Below are 14,709 nucleotides of genomic sequence, written 5' to 3' on the forward strand. Positions count from 1 at the left end.
ATTCATTTTTCCAAGAGAAACCCAAGCATCTCCAAAGATCAGTTTAGCATTTTTACAGTTCACCTGGTTCTAAATATACCAAGGTTTGCAGTGATTTCTCTTTTTTGACTGTATACTGGGAGGCTTTTATTTATTTGTTTTGAAATATTATCTTTTTAAAAAAACCTCCATTATAATATATTCCTCCTTCACAGATCAGCAAGCCAAATCAACAACAATGCAAAATGCACACATCCAAATTCTTCAGTCTATAATTGGTAGATATATGTATGTCAATACCCCTTCCTCATGACATTCTCTCCCTTCTGGGTTAATCCACCAATTTGTTTCATTTTCAAACAAATCAAGAAGTAAATAGAATTATTTTGTTCGAAAGAAAAGCTTTCAGCATTAATTATAGAAGGGACATAGCTATGGTTCAGATGATTTTTAACTGTTAGGCGGGGCACCTCTTTTGCAAATATATATATATTCCCCAAGTAAATGAAAAGGATTGTTTTTATGCTGCAGAAGAGGAAGAGGATGATGAGGAACAGGATGAAGATGTAAATTCACAGTTATTTCCAGAGGAGCACCCCCCAAAAAAGCAGAAATATTAAAATACAAAAGCAGCTATTGCAACATTGAAGGCGAGGATTTGTTTGCAAGTAGAAAATTACAATCTTTTCTGGGAGGGAGGGCATCTATGCAAAAGACTGTGAGGGAGGCTTTTATAAACCAAAACTCTTGCAAACTTATCATTTCAGAGAGAGAGAGAGAGAGAGAGAGAGAATTGCACAGCAGGTGTCCAAATGCAGTCAGAGATGCTGACACAAAATTGTAGTTTTATATAAATAAATATACAGTATTTTACATTAAGATATAGAGCAAACAAGATAATGGGGTAAACAGGAGTATCATGTGGTAAATCATAAAGCATACAGGGCACACAGAAGAAAAAGGCAGGAAAAAAGGGAAACTCCCTCTTCACACCCACAGCAAACAATCACAGTGCAGATTGCCTCACGCAGGAGCCTGCCGTCTCCAACTATTAAACAACTATAACTGTGTGTTCTGGCCCATTATACACTTTACTGTTCCAGCTAAATTTAAATATCCTAACACACACACAGACAACACACACACAAAAGCGGTGGGGGGGGGGGAATTGAGAAATACTGGTGTATGCATCATTTTTTCCCCATACATGAGAATTCACTGCTGGAATTGAATTCACAGCTTTCCGCACCTAGAGTATTAACTGACTGACCTCTAGGAGACATCAACAGAGACAGCAAAGTTCCACTTTTATCTCCTTTGCGTCTTCTAAAAGATTTTCTTCTCATGCCTCTGCGTACTGTAAAATGTCTCTTGTTGGCTAGACTAATATCCTCCAGGCTTTTATCATTTGTCTCCTTTTCTTCCTTTGTCCCAGAATCTCTTTTCGTCTTCAAAATGAAAAGGAATATTATAGGCTTATAACAATACAGAGGATCATCTCGAATAACTTGGTTTTTTTTTTCTTTGCCAACCTCAAGAATAGTTTCAAGTCTGAAGTTTTGCTCCAAATGTTAGTGTTTCTCCACTCGCGCTTTTCTCCTTGCTGTATTAAAGTTTCTGCTCTCCAGTTTGAAGTCAGATTTTCTCCGTTATGGAGTGGGAACTGCTTGAGCTCTATTTGCTGAAGATCTTTCAAGACAGCTGGTCACAACTTGTGTTATCTTGGTGACAAACCACTTCCCTTCTGTGTCACCAGAAGACATTTTCTCTTTTCTACATATAAAAATAGAAATTCTGCATATAATTTCTATATGGCATTACCAGGACTTGAATTCAGTTCAAAAGAGACTTTTGGAACCACAAACATCCATAAGGGCTGATTGTCTAAGGCAATTGTTGTAAGCTGTCTAGAGTAGCCTTGTGGCAAGATAGATAACAAATAAATTTAGCAAATAAATACATATTTCTCAATATGAACATTTTCCAGATGTATGGAGTTCAGGTCCCTGAACTATACCAGCTTGGCCATTGAATAACAGAGTTGATGGGGACCTTGGAGGTCTTCTAGTTCAACCCCATGCTTGAGTAGCAGACCCTATACCATTCCAGACAAGTGGCTGTTCAGTCTCTTCTTAAAAGCCTCCAGTGATGGAGCCCCCACAACTTCTGAAGGCAAGTCATTCCACTGGTGAATTGTTCTCACTGTTAGAAAGTTTCTCCTTAGTTCTAGGTTTCTTCTCTCCTTGATTAGTTTCTATCCATTGTTTCTTCTGTTGTCTTCTGATGTATTGAAAAATAGGTTGACTCCTTCTTCTTTATGGCAGCCTCTCAAGTATTGGAACACTTCTATCATGTCATCCTTAGTCCTTCTTTTCACTAAAGATACCCAATTCCTGCCATCATTCATCTTATGTTTTAGACTCCACCCCCCTAATCATCTTTGTGGCTCTTTTCTTCACTCTTTCCAGAATCTCAACATCTTTTTTAATAATATGGTGACCAAAATTGTATGCGTTGCTAAGAATCTAGGGTGTTAAGTGTTGACTCTTAGGCTGCTAAGGATTAAAAAGAAACCTATAAGCCCTTCCATTATGGGTGAAAAGACCCACTCTTCACCATTTCACAACAACATGATTAGAAAGGAATTAGAAAGGGTTTCACCCTAATGCCTTAATACTAATTGGTTGATTCTACAGCCAACATAGTTCAGTTGCTGAAGGTCTTCTAAACCTATAATTTTCATTTCAGTAACTTAAGAGGTCTCTGTGATTTTTGTCTGGAAAAATTATAGATTACAGGTAGTTCTTCACCAGTTCAAAATTACAATGAACCCCCCCACACACACACACACACAAAAGGAGCTTACGATCCAGTTCCAAAGTTACAACAGGCAGCGCCTCATAGTCTGGTGATCACATTTCAAGCATTCAGCCACTCATCTGCATTTATGGTTTTCCGCAAAAATTCCCTGTAGCAAACAATGGGTTTGCTTAACTATTTGTGACTAATTAATTAATTAATTAACTTGATGACTGCTGAAAGAACGGTTGTAAAATCAGGACAGTCACATGGGCTCCATTGTAGTCAAGGGCTACCTGCACTTTCTGTTTTGAACAGGTGAACCCAAATCTGACCCTGGAGGTTGGAACCCACACATTTGGAAACTAGCCAAGTTGGAAAATAAGGGATCAATTCTTCAATTGCAATCGTGTCACACTGTTGGAATCCATAGGAAGAGTTTTGCTTATTATTACCCTTTGAAGATGATTCTGCTGCCCCTCATTCCTATACTAGAAAACAATATGCATCTTTTCCCAGGCTATGGATCACACTTCCTTGCAAGTTGCATTTTGTCCCCTCTTTCAACATATAGAAACATTATGAAGAGTATTTCTTTCACTAGGCTTTTAATTCCTTAATGATTTCACTACTGGATAAAATATTTAAAATCATACTGTCTTTTTAGCATTCTATATTCTTCTTTTTAAATACTCTCCATTGCCTTGTATATTGCCAGAATGAAAATAGTTCATAGAGTATGTGAAAGCTTATTTATCTCTTCTTTGCTTGCTTGGTTAACCTATGATTCCATGTAATATTTGAACCCAGAAAATTGAATGTTGTGCTAGCCAAAAAGTAATAACAAAAAAGTTTAGAATGTTGTAAGTTTCATTATAGGATTTGGTGCTTCTCTTCCACCGAGGACCTGTATACTGCACGAGTCAAAAAAAGGGCTGTGAAAATATTTACAGACCCCTCACATCCTGGACATAAACTGTTTCAACTCCTTCCCTCAAAATGACGCTATAGAGCACTGCACACCAGAACAACTAGACACAGGAACAGTTTTTTTCCCAAATGCCATCACTCTGCTAAACAAATATTTCCCTCAACACTATTACAAAGTCTGCACTACTATTACAATTAACCTTCTCATCAATCCTTATCACCCATCCCCTCCCACTTGTGACTGTATGACTGTAACTTTGTTGTTTGTATCCTTATGATCTACAGTATATTGACTGTTTCCTAGTATGATTTGATTGCTTATTGTACCCTATGACTATTATTAAGTGTTGTACCTTATGATTCTTGACTCTTGATGAATATATCTTTTCTTTTATGTATACTGAGAGCATTTGCACCAAGACAAATTCCTTATGTCTCCAATCATACTTGGCCAATAAAGAATTCTATTCTATTCTCCAATTTTTTAATCAGGATCTTAGATCAGAGGTGGGTAACTTGTTGCTTGAATATCAACCGGAATCTGTGATTGTTTGTTATTATACTTTCCAGTTCTATTTAGAAAGACTTGATGGCAAATCATTTCAGAACTCAACTCACAATTTTCTGCCAGTTTCCACCAAAAAATTAATGAAGTCATGTGCTAGATTCTTGAAAAGGTTTAGTTTGCTCAACTTTCATCATGTTCCATTCCCCAAATTGTATTATTGTATGCTGCTTGGAATTGCTTTTTTGTAAGATAGGAGGAAGGGAGGGAGGGAGGGAGAGTGAAAGAGAGAAAGAAAGAGAGAAAGAGAGAGAGAGAGAGAGAGAGAGAGAAAGAGAGAGAGAGAGAGAGAAAGAAAGAAAGAAAGAAAGAAAGAAAGAAAGAAAGAAAGAAAGAAAGAAAGAAAGAAAGAAAGAAAGAAAGAAAGAAAGAAAGAAAGAAAGAAAGAAAGAAAGAAAGAAAGAAACTCTGTTCACTCATTCTCCATCCCTGGCTGGTATCTGTCTACCAAAAATAACACCATCTTCTTAGCTGTACAACAGCCAGCTAATTCTAACTTAGATTAAAAATGGGGCTTTCAGGATCTCATAGTGGAAATTCTCTAATGTGTCTATTATGTTGTCTTTGGAACATCTTTTTCTTAATTCTCACCAGAGCCATTCTTGTGTTGCTGAAAATGAGACCCAGCACTGACTATTGACCTTTCCATAATACTATCATTGTTAACTGGTGAGCCAAAGTAAACCAAGTTAAAAAGAAATATTGAGTCCAAAAAGAGCAAGAAAAGTGCTCTGACATTTTAGCTAAAAATCATCCCTCTCTATTCATTGCCTGACCTTTTAATCTTTCTACTTACTACCTTGGCTTTGAGAAATTGGAAAGCAGCACTTAGGGCCAAAGCTTTGCATACTTGACTTTTTAAAGGGTCAAGCTTCCATAAATTATAAAGGTAGACAAATTTTGCACACAAGTCATATCATAATAGTATGATTGTTGGTTAAGGGAATAGGTATTAAAATATATAGTTGTCGCTTAGGTGAAGAAATATTAACTGTTCAAATTTGGGGGGGTTAGAGGATGACATTGTTTACTATTGCATGAAGTTAATATCATAAAGTGTCTGATTTGGACAAACTGTACTTAGCATGCATGAAGAATAGGTTTCTTTGTTATAACCATTATTTGTGAAATCTATAAGCCACTTATTAACAGGGAAAGAAATCTAAAGCAGGATGCAGACATAACCTATCTCTCAAGTTCTACTTTTGCAAAATGTCTTTAATGAACAGGCGTTTAAGAAGAGAGGTCTTTTTGGTACGATTTTAGTATTTTCTAGCATTGGTGATTTCAGCAATTGTTTCTTTAAACCAGGGGTCTCCAATGCTTCCGGCTTTGTGGACCAGTGGGGGAAGGGAGAGGGGATGGTTCTGCACAAGCAGCAAACTCATGTCCTCATGTTACAGCTCCATTTATGCAAGTGACAGATGCACATGTCCGGCCACTCACACCAATCAGTGGTGGAATTCAATTTTTTTTTACTACTGGTTCAGTGGGTGTGGCTTGGTGGGCGTGGCAGGGGAAGGATACTGTAAAATCCCCATTCCCTCCCCACTCCTGGGGGAAGAATAATGCAAAGTCCCATTCCCTCCCCACCCCACTAACCTGCTTTCCAGCTCCATTCTCCTGTGCAGGGCAACAAAAGAAGACCCAGCCAATCAGCTGGGACTCGGGAGGCAGAGAATAGATGGAGGCAGGGCTACTTGGATGTGGTATTTGCCGGTTCTCCAAACTACTCAAAATTTCCACTACCAGTTCTCCATAACTGGTCAGAACCTGCTGAATACCACTTCTGACACCAATGGAGCAGTGCACACTTGTGCGCTCAATTGCTGCTTGCGCAACCCAGTTCAGAATGGGCCATGGCCCTGTACCTAGCCGTGGCTCAGGGGTTGTGGACCCTTGCTTTAAGCCATCATGTATCAACGTCATTTTCACTACTTTGATTCCCTCCTCTCAAACCAACAAAAACTGTTCATCAGTTAAAACTATATCCCTTTACAAACCTTGCTTTCTGGGAGAATACCATGGCAATCAGGATAGGTAGGATTAATAGAAACATTTCGCCCATCAAAGGCAATAGGTGGCATATTTTTCCAGTTAGATAGGGCAAAAAGAGTCTTAGATGTAGAGTATAATCTTGATGCCAGATTTCAGAGGAATGTTGGAAATAAGGACATTCTTAGAATCCATAATGGGCTTAAAGATACTTCAGTTAGGATTGATTTGCATTTTGGCAATTCCAGTTAATTGTTTCTAAGTGGGAAAAAAAACCCGACACAGCTAATATATTGATTTTTTTATCCAACCCCTAACTTCTGATTGACTGTTTGATTACCATTGAACTGGTATTAATTCTTAGCAACACAGGCTTTTTCCAGGATGATGTGTCCTGAATCTGGCCTTTAAACTTCTCAGTACAATAGTGCGTCCATTGCTTTACCAATAGAAGATAATAGTTGTAACTCAGGAATCTATTGTAGGTTCCTTGGTGCTGTCTGAGCTTGGTTGTTTTCTTGCAAATGTTTCATTACAAACTAACATCACCAGTAGTACTTTTTCCTGTGATTTTAAATGCTCCTTCTATGTCTAGCAGTGATGATGTTACTTAGTTTGGTAATGAAGAGACTGCAAGAAATCCATTAAACTCAAACCCACAATCCATTATCCAGTAATCAAATCCATTTCACTATTTTAATCAACATCTGCTCTAACTCAATCCCATTTTTTGTCTTTCACTTTGACAAAGGAATAAAAGATGTGTTTTCATCTTGAAACTCAACAATTAAGTCTTTCAACAACTCTTGACTGTTCTCCAGAATCTGTTGAGAGTCTTGAACATTTTACTGACTTATGGGCCGTGTCCAGTGGTGAGATTCAATTTTTTTTACTACCGGTTCTGTGAGCGTGACTTGGTGGGTATGGTGTGGCTTGGTGTGTGTGGCAAGGGAAGGATACTGTAAAATCTCCATTCCCACCACACTCCAGGGGAAGGTTACTGTAAAATCCCCATTCTCTCCCCACCCCACTAACCTGCTTTCCAGCTCCGTTCTCCTGTGCAGGGCAACAAAAGAAGACCCAGCTGGTCAGCTGAGACTCGAGAGGTAGATAATAGATGGGGTGGGGCCAGTCAAAGGTGGTATTCCAAACTACTCAAAATTTCCACTACCGGTTCTCCAGAACTACTCCAAGTTTCCACTACCAGTTCTCCAGAATTGGTCAGAACCCACTGAATAGCATTTCTGGCTGAGTCCTCTCTAGACTTTTGTAAAAGAAGGAATGAAGGTAACCTCAAATATATACTTTGGTCATTTCCCATATGGATTGCTGCAATATTTTGTACATAGGGCAGCTCTTGAAGCCCCCCTGGAAGTTACAACTGGGTACATTATGCTAATCCACACGCTTGGTCTTTCACTAGCATGAAAAATCACATTGGACAAACCCAGCTACAGGGGTCATGCATCACAGTCTCTCTTTTTTAAAACGACACAGTTCAGAGACCAAACAATAACAGCATTCTACTTTAATTCATGGGGAAGTTTTATTGCAGAAAAATAAAAGTTTGCTTTTACCAATGCAACTGTGGCTTTTATGGTTATTATTGTAGCTATGCTCTATTTCTTTTTACTACCTTTTTATTTTTATACTTCAGCCTTATTGTAATATTTTCTCTGTAGGGATCTTATTCCTACCCTTATGACTTGTTTCTTTCTAGTCTGTTTCTACTTTTATGATCTCTATACATTTATTCTTAACATCTTTACATACTGGGGTATTTTCCTTTTATTAGGTTTCTATCCCAACGAAGGTTCACGTGGTCTACATGATGCTCCTGCCTCTTATTTTCCCCACACAAACCTTGTGATGTGGGTTGGGCGGAGAGATGGGGGGAGGGGAGAGCCCAAGGTCATCCAGTTGGCTTCCATGTTGAAGTTGGGACTGGAACTCACAGTCTCCAGATTTCTAGTCCAGCAGTTTAACCACTACACCAAACTAGTTTTGCATTCCTTCTTGAAATTTATCTCTATAGGTCATCTATGTTTCTTCCTTCTGTATCTTTTCTATTTTATTATAACCAGGACCTCCTCAAGGGAGGTGAAAGAAATCAAGCTGACAGCTGCAACCATGCATTGGGATTCAGAGCGTAGCATGGAGGCCTTAACACACATGTATGTGATTAGCAGTGTTGTGGTTTTGCTAAGCTTCAATAGTTTTATCTATTTTGAGGAAATCGTTTTTTATATTTATCTTGTTTACCACCCAGAGAGTTTCTTGGATAAATGGATAAATATATGGTATTCAGCTTTGTTTGGGTATTTTCCCACGTCATTATAGTTGTGCTTTTAAAGTTGTAGCAACATTTCGGCAGAATCTCATCTGCCATCATCAGGCTTCTGTATTGTGTTCGTCTGTGAGTCAGACTTTTACAGTTGTTTCAGTTTTAAATTTGGGGCTAGCCTACTGCTGTGCCAGAATGGTTTTTTCTTCATCCTGATTGGTTGGGAGTCTTGGTCTGTGTTTATTGGTCTTGGAGTTTGCTGTGTTCTGCTTGATTGGTGTTTCTAATATCTTCTGTCTGTTTTGTGGCATTTTTGAGTGTGTCTTGATTGGCTGGCAACATTGTGTTCCTGTATTGGAGGCTTTTAGTGCAGCTTGGCTCTGAGTAAATGGACGGCTATCATTTATTAGGAAGCTAGGTTTCATCTGGGTGCCTGGTTGGGGTGTGTTTGAGCTGGAGGTATCAGGGGGGATCTGTTTGTGCCCAGGTGTTTGCCTGGCTAGTGGTGTGGAGATTTTTTTGTTTGTGAGTGAAGGCTTCCAAATAATTGACAGTCTGGTGGAATCATCTCTTCTATTCATGCTTTCAGGTCTTTTTTCAATCTCTATGGCTTCTCTGATAATTCTGTGGCTGGGGTTTTCTATAGTGGCTAGGGTTTTGGTGCCATTGAAGTTGATGATTTTTTAAAGATCTTCATCAGAGAATAATAGGTTTCGAAAAAAGGAATATCTGCATGATAGGCGACTTCAACTCCATTGCTGATCATCAAAAAGACCATAGTAATGTGAATAAGAACAAGAAAGGGAAAAGAGAATTTTCTATGCCCTGAAGTTGATGCTATGACCTGTGGCTTTCATGTGTTGGACTAGTGAGGAAGTGTGTTCCAGCTTTTTTACTGCATTTTTGTGTTCATCCAGGCAGGTACTTATTCTTCTATTGGTCTGTCCAATGTATGTGGCCGGGCATGATGCAGAGGGGACTTCATATAGGCCTTGGTTTTCCAGGTCAATTTTATCTTTGGGGTTTCTAAGGATGGCTGCTATTTTTCTGTCTGTTTTGAAGGCAGTCTTGATGTGATGCCTGTGTAGTATCTTACTGATTTTGTCTGTAGTACCTCTTATGGCAGGACATCCTACTCCGAGCTCAGCCCTGCCAAGTGAGCGCCTCTGCCTGATGCCCGTGCTGCTGCAGTGTTTGGAGCTGCCGGCGCTTTTGGAGATGCATGGGGATGGGGATGGCATGGGCGAGGGGTGGAAAGGACGGGTGGCTTTGGGCTCTCTCCACCGGACCCACTGGCCAGGAAAGCAACGCTGCAGCAGCAAGGGGAGAAGGGAAAGCAACGGTGGCGGAAGGTCTCCCGATACGAAGCGCCCCACCAATGCCAAGGTCAATGCAGGCAGCACCGTATCCAGATGTGCAACAAAAGTACTTCCTAACGGCAAGCCCCCTGCCATTCCCCCCCATTTCACATGTTTTAATATAGGCCTTAATTTGGGGGGAGGGGCTTAATTTCATTTCATGCCTATAAAACATGCTGGGACTTCCTATTGGGGGAGGCCGTATTGTTGGAGAAACACGGTAGAAATGTCTTCATCTATATCAGCAAAGCCCATGTCTGCCTCTCTCTTACAAAGATTAATGTACTTGGTGTGGCTGATACATATCTGCACAGAGAAGCAACTGTATGTCTATATATGTATGCATATACACGTACCTGGGTGAGTGCATTGCTCTTCTCTCTGCAGAAAATTTTCTAGATCTGTTAGGATCAAAAGCACCAGTGAGGAATCTTAACTGCAACTGTCAGAATGGCCGCTTATATATAGAATACACGAACAGCAGGCAAAAGCTCTCAAATACAAGGGGGAAATATAAAGGACAACATGAAGAAAATAAGACCGCAGAAAGAACAATGAGGGATAACTAACAGGTACTGCTAAGCATATGAATGAGCAATCACACACCAATCTTTTTCCCCTCTTTACATTCTAAACAGTATATTATTAGATCTCAGCTGAATGTGACGCTGAGCCACATAATGGCGTTGTGTAGCACCTGCAATACCAGATTCAACATGGTGGTTTTCACTCAGAACAAAATACAGCCTCTTAAAGTGCTGGGTTTAAAATGATTCCAACATTCTTATTCATTCATTTATTTCAGCTTTTACTTTGCTCTTTGATCAAACAGTCCCCAGGATGATTTACCAAGAAAAATGAAATTGCTGCCAAATCCCCTTCCACACACACACACAAAATCTACTAACAGAGAGTTGGAAAGGACCCTGGAGATCTTCTAGTCCAACCTCCTGCTCAGATAGGAAACCCTATACCAGGAATCTCCAAACTTGGCAACTTTGAGACATGTGGACTTCAACTCCCAGAATTCCCCAGCCAGCATGGCTTGCTGAGGAATTCTGGGAGTTGAAGTCCACAAGTCTTAAAGTTGCCAAGTTTGGAGACCTCTGCCCTATACCATTTGCAGACAAATGGCTGTCCAACCTCTTAAAAGTTTCCAGTGTTGAAGCACCCACATCTTCTGAAGGCAAGCTGTTCCATTGGTTGATTGTTCTGTCAGGACATTTCTCCTTGGTTCTAGGTTGCTCCTTTCTTTGATTAGTCTCCATCCATTACTTCTTGTCCTGCCTTCAGGTGCTTAGGATAATAGGTTGACCCCCTCTTCTTTATGGCAGCCCCTCAAATAGTGGGACACTGCTTTGATGACACCCATAATCACTACCTGATTCTGTTGTCATCTGCTCAAACCCCCACTCCTTTACCCTCAAACTAACCTCTATTGACCTCACCCCGTTCCTAAGAGGTCTGTAGGGGGCATGCATAAGTGCACAATTGTGCCTACCGTCCCTGTCCTATTGTCCCCAATTATTAGTTCCTATTTCTTATATTTAAACTTATGTTTGTTCTTATTTCTATTGTATTGTAAGCTTTTGACAAAATAAATAAAAAGTAAACATACACAATTCCTGCAACTGTTCTTTATTTATCTTAGTTTCCAGTCCCCTAATCAATCTTTGTTGCTGTTCTCTGCACTTCCTAGAGTCTCAGCATCTTATTTTTACATCATAGCTATCAAAACTGATGCAGTATTCTAAGTGTGGTCTTACCAAGGCATTAAAAGTAGAAGGAAAGAGAGTGGGGAAGGGAGAAGGGGAAAAAAAAGAAGTTTGTGATGTGTTTGTGATGGGTTCAGTAGCCGCAAAGCTTAGAAATCAAAATATATCCTCAAGTTGACTGCATTTATTTTACACTGGCCTCAACCTATTCCCTAGCGATTAGCTTCTTTTCTACTTTTCTACATCTGCTTTGTATCTTTGTGATTAAATTTAATTGACTTCTCGTCCTCTTCCCTTGGGCTACAGGAAACTCCTAGGAAGCCTTCTGGAAATAATTTGAGGAAGGAGGGGCCACCAGGGAAATGAAACAGTAGCGGCTTTCTCCCTGTAATGCATATTTTTAATTAGACACAAATAGTTTTTTTAACACCATCCCACAACAGAAACAATATAATTCAGTAGCAAGCGACTGATTCTAACATTGCAAACCCTGCAGGGCACATATAATTCTTATATTCTGATCCTAGTGAACCACAGTTTATTTATTAAGAATTCAATCCAAGAATTGGTAGCTTTGTGTCCTAGTTTTCCAATGCTGAAAACACACAAAATTTTCCAAGACTTCCAGGGAACAACTTGTACTGTATAATATAGTCCCCAAGCTTCTTAAACAATATCAAACACTGATTTTTATCATCGTTCAATAAAACTCCCTTTTTACAGCTCTGTAATTCCTTAATTCAGGGTAGAGTCAGAGCAACTGGATGGAATTGAGTGTTTACTGGCCTTTCCTGATGCCAGACAGAGTTTACGGTGTCTTAGGAGAGAAACATTTGCTGCTACCTAGGATTGAACTCTCAGCCTTCTGAGTAGAAGGCAAGCATCTTTACCACTAGGCCACCATGCCACTCAAAATCATCTTTTTTTCATTTGGCTATATTCTAAATATCCTCCAGGGAGTTTATCAGAATTATGCAAAATTGTATCATTTATGATGAAACAATAAAGTAACTTCATGGCTTTATGACAGAAAAAAAACTCATGTTTTCTTTGCTAATGTTTGTTCAATGTTTAGATGTAATCTATGGCTGTATAGCAAGTCTCCCAAATATATTCTCCTTGTTTTAATGTATATTTTCCAAGCTAGAGACCATTTATTGCTACACACTCTTGTTTATTAGAGTGTTTTAGCGGGCTGTAATATTCAATTCCATTCATATATTTAGGGTTTTTTATCTACTATTTACTATAATATTCTCATGCAATTAATTTAAAGCATAAAGGTTAGAATATATACACACACATATATATGCACACATATATTGCATAATCTACACCAGTTGAAAAAACCAAAAATGAATTTCTCATGTGATGCCAGCAATATTTTAAACTAATCTTACAGGTTTATCATCAGTTTCAGATTAGCAGGCAGTAAAATAAAATAATAAATAAACTGAAAGCAGTAGCATCTTAAAACCAAAGCAGTAATTTTCAAAATAGCATCAAAAGGTCAACTTCTGTAATATTAAAAAAAAAGAAAGCAAAGCCCTTAAGGTATATTTAAAACAAACTGCAGACTCAGGAGAAAATACATGCATATTAAACTAACATTTTCATGCTTCTCCAGTTAGCAGAAAAAAAGAAGACGCAGATGTATTGATTGATTCAGGGAAATCTGTATCTTGTGGCTCAGTTCCTGCTGTGAGATTTTTTTTTCCCTTGAGGAATTGACCAAGTGAACTTCCAAGTGTAATTCAAGGTGCTGGTACTTATCCATAAATATCTGAGGACCAGTATATTTGCTGGACCATCTGTCTCCAGTTATCTCTGCCTGTCCTATAGGAACTGACAAGGTAGGACTGCTTCCAAGTCCCATCAATTAAACAACATCATATATGACAGGACCAGGATGGTATTGCAATGGTATGGTCTATATTTTTTCCTCTGGTTCAGTGTGTTTTATTATTTTATTGTCTTCTTATGATGTTTTTAACCTGTTTTAGCTTCCAGAATTTTGAGGTTCTTTACTGGTTGCTGATTAATTTTAAGCTACTCTAGGCTTACAGAAATATGAAGTTTAGACCACAGGAAGTAATTTTTCTTCTCCATTCTAGCTTCCAGCTGGACTCCTATGTCTGGTTGAAGATCTCTCACTTCATGTGGCAGCCTGTTCCACTGGATAACAATTTATACAAGTCAAAAAGAACAGTTTATACAAGTCAAAAAGTTCCTCCTAGTGTATAAACTGTACCAACCTTCCTATAATTTTATTTCACTGGTTCGCTGGTCTTACAATTTGGGGTAATGGACACTCCAATGTCTCATTGTTCTTTGAAATGGTGGGACTCAAAACTGGACACAGGATTCCAGCTGGAAGCTAGAGAGGAAAAATCATTTCCTATGATCTAAATTTATATTTCAGTAGAGACTAGAGTAGTTAAAAATCAGTCAGCAACCAATACAGAATCTCAAAATTCTGGGAAGCTAAAACAGGTGAAAAATATCATAATGAGAAAAGAAGACAATAAAATAATATCTTTTCCTCAGAGGAAAAAATACAGACTTCATACAATTGCAACAGACACATTTACCATCCTAACACTATGTCCCATGTGATGCTTTTTAATTGATGAGCAGTCTTACCTTGTCAAATCCTGAGGTCAGATAACTGAAGACAGACATCTATGGCAATTACTAGCACCATGAGTTACACCTGGAATTACACCATTTATAATGGTGGATCTCAGATAGTAGTGGTAAGCATACAATTTCTTACCACTGTGTCCATCACTTCTCATGCCAACACATACCTGATGTAGTTTCTGAGAGATGTCCAAGGGCAAATCCATCTAAAATGCATTGCAACTTTCCAAACAAGATCTAACTACAATACTCACTACAATCAAGGAAAGTATTTGGTGGTAGAAAACCTTGAAAGTAAGTTTCAATGTCTTGTCCACAAGAACAAGCTTACATTTGTATTTAGTTCTTTAGATTTAAAATAATTTTAATTTGGGATATATCATTATATTTGCTATGCAATTCATATTGATAGATCACTAAGGATTGAATTGGAATATATTC

The sequence above is a fragment of the Notechis scutatus genome, chromosome 6 (genome assembly GCF_049901735.1).
Source record: "Notechis scutatus isolate UNSWTSFEM ecotype Mainland chromosome 6, rNotScu1.2, whole genome shotgun sequence".
Taxonomy (NCBI): domain Eukaryota; kingdom Metazoa; phylum Chordata; class Lepidosauria; order Squamata; family Elapidae; genus Notechis; species Notechis scutatus.